At 42.0% G+C, this 6,618-nt stretch overlaps 1 pseudogene across 1 annotated transcript; it reads right to left on the bottom strand.

The window, feature by feature from the left end:
* Nucleotides 1-611: 611 nt before the first annotated feature.
* Nucleotides 612-6,487, bottom strand: LOC309858684 (grainyhead-like protein 1 homolog pseudogene; annotated as a pseudogene). The gene is made up of 3 exons (XR_014316652.1): nt 6,313-6,487; nt 3,447-3,633; nt 612-682 (listed from the first exon to the last, which is right to left on the bottom strand). The product of XR_014316652.1 is annotated as a grainyhead-like protein 1 homolog pseudogene (transcript).
* Nucleotides 6,488-6,618: the final 131 nt, after the last annotated feature.

The raw sequence follows: 6,618 nt of genomic DNA, 5'->3' as shown, positions 1-6,618 counted from the left end.
TAGGTGTGGAGTCTGCTTATGATTCTCTCTCCCTCTGTCCCACCCTTCTCGCGCTTTCTAAATAAATAAATAAATAGACAAATAAATAAATAATACAAATAAATAAATAAATAAATAAATATTTATTTCTTCTGCTAATAGAGCACAGGGAAATTTACAAGTTGTGTGCAGATTAGTTTTCACGGCTATAAAGTCAAGCCTTAATGCTCTGAAAGTTTTAACCTAAATAACCTAAAATAACTTCAACAGGAGTCTGGAATATAGCTGCTTCATTAAGTTTTACTCAGGCCACTATTCAAGATCATTGGTACATAATCTTTTTTAAAGGACCCCCACCTTTGCATCAAATGCCACACCCTTCTTAAGAGAAACTCAGACAAATAAGAGAACAGTTCGCTTACATCATCACTAAAAACATCCCTCCACAGGCAAAGCAAGCATGCAGAAAAGGCAAGTATTGTCTAAAGAAACTGGCAACGTCTCAGAACAGAATCATAATTACCACCCATCTCTTCCACTAAATCTTTTCCATTTGAACCCCCACTTTATTTTTGGCAGAAACCCGTGAAAATACAATACAGTACCATTTCACGCTTTCTAGGAGACATTACCTTTTGCTGTGATCTGGCTCTGGGGGCTCGACATCTGGCTTTGCTGTCGATGACCTCCTCTCTCTTGGAACCTTAGATATTAACAAACAAGACACAATTGAGTTCTCACTTAGTGAAATACAGATGCAGCCTCTTTTCAGTGGAGTTCAACCACTGATAAGTCTACTTGATCGCCCGGCTGTGGGCATCCGCGCCGAGTGAGACCGTGTCTGCCCTCAAGAGCTTACACATCTTGTCACGAGGTTAACATGTAAAAACTGACGATTCCTTCATTGCCAAATTAACCCAGGGCATCCCGAATTCACTCTGTCATTGAGTTTGGATTTCATCTCTTAAAAAAAAATACCTCTGGCTTGTTTTTACCATTTATCTACGCTACGGAATAAAGCAGCTACTGAAAACACAACCGGCCTCCCAGTGCTCTCGCCCTTCTGTTACTCTTCCTTTCAGATCAAAGGCACAATCGAAAGACTCAGCCATGCTAACAGTTCATTTCCAAGATCCAAGTGCTGGCCTCAAATGATAAATTTCTTCAAATACACTGGGATTCACATTATCTGGAACCCAGAGGACAAACTGAACTCAGTTTGTTCTATGCTTTTCTTGATTCTGTTCTTCTTTACACAGGAGTTGAAAACAGGCTAACATTATACATGTGTACCCTAGACATCAACCTGCTGGAGAGTAATTCCAAACATGTGCTCCAAAACTGCTAAATGTTTGAAACTGTTTCCAATGCGAACCTATGGATATATTTACCTTTAAACACAAAATAAATTATTTCATGTGTTAACAAATGTGTTTTTAAATCTTCACTGAAGTTATTTAAATCTTCATCAAAGAGGGTGCCTGGGTGGCTGAGTCCGTTAAGCATCTGACTCTTGATCTCAACTCAGGTCTTGATCTAAGCGTTGTGAGTTCAAGCCCCAGGTCAGGCTCTACACTGGGAGTGGAGTGTACTCAAACAGTTATTGTGTAAAAAAGACAGATGGTTATATCCAAAGAACTGAAACAAATCAGTTCATTTAAAAAAGAAAAGAATGCTACACCTGTCATAAGAAACCTGACATATTAGTACTAAGACTGTCACCCCTAATGGACAGACATAATGACTGATCTCCTCCTAAGATGTAAAATACTTTTAGGACCCTTTACTTAAAATACATACACATACAACCCCTGCAATCAGAATCATTACATCAGTCTTTCTGGCACTGAACTTGTTTGTTTTCTCCCATTTTCAAAAAGTTTCAGTTAAAAAGATGTACTTCAAACTTAGGAACTTGTGATTTTTACACTGAGTCAAGAAAACAGGACTTGAGAAGAAGAGATTTATCGTAAGTTCCACTTCGAAGGAATTCTTCGGCTCTCCTTCCCAGGCAAAGAGATCGCCCAGCGTCATTAGTTACTGCACAAGTTTCACTTCATATTTAAAGGAAAAAAACCAAAACTTACCCCAGTCTCTCAATCACAACAAGCTGGACACGCGGCCTCAGACCAGAAAATAATGAAATCGTTTGTTTACGTCCCGCCCTAATTTGGTAATCATGATCAAGCCATCTTCTTTGTTTTTTTCCCTCTGCATTTTTTTAAAGAGTTTATTTATTTACTTAACACACACACACACACACACACACGGAAAGAGAGAGAGAGAGCATAAGCATGGGGAATTGCAGGCAGAGGGAGGGAGAAACAGAGTTCCTTCCTGTGGGGGCCCCACAGGAAGTTGGATCCCAGGACCCTGAAGGCAGCTGCTTAACCGACTGAGCGACCCAGGCACCCCCGCCCTCTGCATTTCTTATCTTCAGGAAAGAATACGATGCCAGAATGTAACAAACCATAAGCAACTAGTGAATCCAGGTGAAATTATCTGAGAGTTAATCATCTGATTAAATTGAAGTTTTCTCTATGTCTGGAAGTTTTAAAAACAAAAATATGACAAAAATCAACTGTGACATAGAGCCATCACCACATACTACTATTGAGCAGAAAGAACGCCAACGAGTCTAGCAAGCAAAGGACATTCCATGGGAGATAGCACGGCATGCCGAAGAGGATGACTTTAGCGTAATCCAGACCAGGCCTCAAATCCTGCAACACATGCTAGTTGTGTGACCTGAGAACTTAATTTTTTCCTATTTGCAAAACAGCGGTCACACTGCATATTTTGCAGGCTTTCTGGAGAGATCAGAAATAACACACATGGCAGTAACATGCTTAGCGTGACAGAGGAAACCAGTAAGTGGTGACCAGTGACGAGGACACAGATCTTCAGATAGGAACATCACACAAAACTCCAAGCACAGAAGAGGTTATATTTAAGACTAATCCATTGAAATAGAAACAGAACATATTCTGATCTTAGAAGTAGAAAGTCCAAGACTAGAAGAACAGCTTTCCTTCATGAATCCTTCAGTCAAATCAAAGGCTCTATGTTATCACGTAAGGCGAGGAAATCATTCTGATCACATCAGAATAAAGGTTAGAGCACAGGGAAATGAACCACTGTCTACTCTTCGGGGCACTACGAAGTCCCTTTGGTAAAACGTTCAGTCTCAGTAAGACACATCTCCCATCTTCTTTTATAGTAGCTTCACCCTCCAGATCGAGCTAGAGCAGCTGGCTACTTCACCCATTTTAAAAACAACCCTTTGATTCAATGATCGTAGGTTTTCGGCTTTGAACCACAGTAAGTCAAAGCACTCATTAAACTATTTATAGTCACTAGAGACGCAACTTGCTTTACATTCTACCAGCAAATTACTGTTTTATATGCTGTTGAATCAAGTGCATCTCGGACGGTTGTTAGGTTTTTGAAAGAGGAGGCACATCTACCTTGTAATAGTCATAGAGCAAGCCCAGGGCGGCCGCACTGTCTTCGTCTCCATTGATGCTCATCATCGCCTTGGTTGCCGCGGTGAGAGGGTTCTCCAGGAAAGACTTCCAGGCTTCGTCCTCACTAGTGTAGGGGCGCCGCTGTGGATAAAGGGCTTCATTCTGAAGAACTAAGACTGGCCGTTTGCTTCGGAGAGATTAAAAACACACATACGGCTAAATCTCACACTTTTTACTGCAAGGCACCATAAGCTAATTTTTAAAAGACCCAAACAATCAATTCCTTGATATTCCAGTAAAAGAGCCCAATGACCCACCCCAGCAAAGGGCACCAAGGCGAGACCAGGAGACAAGCCACCTGAATGCACACCGACGGGGCCCCCAGGTAAGATATACGGGACTGGGGAGCCAGGGAACGTACAGTTAACCTGCACACGTGACCCAGGATATATAACTTGGCAAAACAAAACAAAACACTCCAAGAAAATGCCAGGCTATTCAAATACCTAAGCAAACAAACACAAGGACAAAGTGAGGCAAAACAGAACGTTCATTCTCCTCAGACATCTGCAGTCAGGACTGTACCCTCTTAAAGAGAGTAGACCTGGTTCAAGCATCGTGCTGCTACATGTTACTTCCCTCTTTCTCCTGTTGATACCAGGCCTTAAAACCTTTCCTACCCACAAACCAGGGAGAGAGGAGGAGGAGGCGGAAAGAAAAGAGCGACTTCGTTTAATCCTCGGGGGTATATGAGAAAGTTAGAATATTCTACTGATTACCACCAGATTGAGCATGGAATGTGGCCAAAGGGGGCTGTAAATCAATAAGCAGGCATAATTTTCTGGCATGGGAGTTAACTGTTTATCTTAGAGATAAACACTTAAGAATCCACAACAATAAATAAGGCCACTGAACAAAAAGAGCTTTTTAAGAAAATAGGTGGGAAATCTGTTTTTAAAACTCTTTACTAGATTTTCACACTGGGCAAAAACGGTTTCATTTTAACACTGTAGTTGGGTGAGAAAAATCCAGAAAAATCAACAGAGATCTTAGTAAAGTCTGACAGAAGATTCAGTTTTAAAGATTAAAACAAACATTACTGATTCCAAAAACTTGAAATGTCAACAGTCTCAACAACTTTTCAGTTGGTACTATTTAACAAGTCAATAAGGAGAAAAAGCGGAACACAAACTCCAGCAAAATGAAGTTGTTGGTTTTTTTTTAAGGGAAAAAAAATTGTTAATGTTCAAAACTACTCTGAATTATCAGTATTCTAACAAGCAAATTTAAGGATCAGCTCTCATTGCAACACACAAATGAAATATGTAAATGGCCTAAAGGTGACCTACCTACTCTAAAAGTGAATGTAGAGAGATTGATTATCTTTTCAAGTAATCAACAAAGGTTAGGGTTTTGGCAGGCAGGCCCTTTAGAAACAGACATAGATTTTTTAAAAGAAGAACATCTTTGAAAAGGTGTGGGAACATGGGCCAACAACTGAATTTATCCTCAAAATTCAGTCTTATTTCAAAGCCAGTGTTTTAAACTCATGTCTAGGCATAAAATCCAAATACTGATTACATTTAGTAGGCAAAGCAGTTTTGAGGGGGGTATACTATTCAAACACAAAACAAACATAATGACGTTTATTTAAAAATGAAGGCTGTGTGTACAAATCTCAAATTCACAATAAATAAATAAATGCACAAAAAGGCATTCCCTACACCATTAGGAGCAGAGTATAACAGCCACTGAATCAGTGGTATCTTGGGGTGATTTACTGGTGCGCTGCTAAGCTATTATTAATAGTGTAATAGCTACTTCCAGAAGATTATGACAGCACTTGGCTCATTCAATTCCAGTAATGCTAGTTTTTCAGCTTCTCTCCTTCTCCCACCCCCATCCCAAATTTGTATAGGCAACAGAAAATATTTTTTGCAAATGGTTTTGTTTGGGATCACCCTGGAGGTGTCTTGCATTTCCAAAGTGCGCCTAGGGCCAAAATTTTAGCTTTGGAAATTTGCCTTATCTAAACCATAAGTCAAGAAATAAACAGTCACCAGTTGCCTGACTTAGGACTACTTCCTCATATGACAGTCAGGCAGTTGCTCTCCCTAAAGGCCCATCACTGCCTTTGGTTAAGTCTTAAACTCTTCATTAGTGATCTCTGGAAAGACTTCTGAAACATACTTCAAGTGATTAATTTAACTGCACATTCTACAACCCAAGATTAATCCATTTAAGATATCCCCTACACAACATCTAACCTTCCCAAATCAGAAACAGAGCACACTTAAATAAAATGATCCTTGACAAATAATTATAAAACTGGAATGGATTATCTCTCATCTGGATTTACTGATCTGCCGTAGATGGTTGGGTTGGGTGCGATTTACTTTTTTCCTAATAAATATTTTGTTTCGCAACAATTTCACACTTACAGAAAAGGTGCAAAGAAAACACTGAAGTATCCCTCCCCGCCCCCCCCCCCCCCGCCCCTGTGTCCCTCAAAGTTAACATCTTGCGTTACCACCTTGCATTTGTCAGAAATACTTCTTTGATCACAAACTCCAAAAGGAATACTAGCACGGTACGTTCTGTTTATCACCCAGATTTCGAAGATTTCATCCTCTTGATATGTTCTGAGGATTTTTAATTACAGTAATCTGTAATTACCATCAATGATGCAAGTGGCAAAATAACTCCTACAACAATTTTCTCACTCACACAGCCAGCCAGCGGGGAAAAATGCCAGGACAGCAGAGCACTTCAACTTTTCCCTAAATTTCTCCTTTCTGGAGTTCTGGCAGGCGGACTGGAGGAGAGGGCTGGACGACAACGGGCTGATGACCCGAGACCTTCCTACCTTCCCAGCCGGGGAGCCGGTCCCCAAGAGCTCCGCTGGCCCCCCTGAGCACAAGCGACCCCGAGGGGGGCCCCCGCGCGGCGCGGCGCGGCGCCCCAGTCTCCCACCCCGCACCCCTGCCAGCAGCAGAGCCAAGATGGGGGGCGCCCGCGGGGTGGTTCCCCCGACGAGGCCGCTGAGGCGGAGGGGGGCGAGGAGGGAGGTGTCCCCTCCGGAACTGCGTCCCCAAGGCAAGGGTCTGACCCGGGGGCTTCGGTGGAACAAAGGGCGGGGGGGGGGGTGCCGAGGGCAGAGGCCGCGGCGGGG

Source organism: Mustela nivalis (assembly GCF_964662115.1).
Source record: "Mustela nivalis genome assembly, contig: HAP1_SCAFFOLD_3248, whole genome shotgun sequence".
NCBI lineage: Eukaryota > Metazoa > Chordata > Mammalia > Carnivora > Mustelidae > Mustela > Mustela nivalis.
Note: the sequence above shows the minus strand (reverse complement) of the source record. Positions and strands in the feature narration are given on the sequence as shown.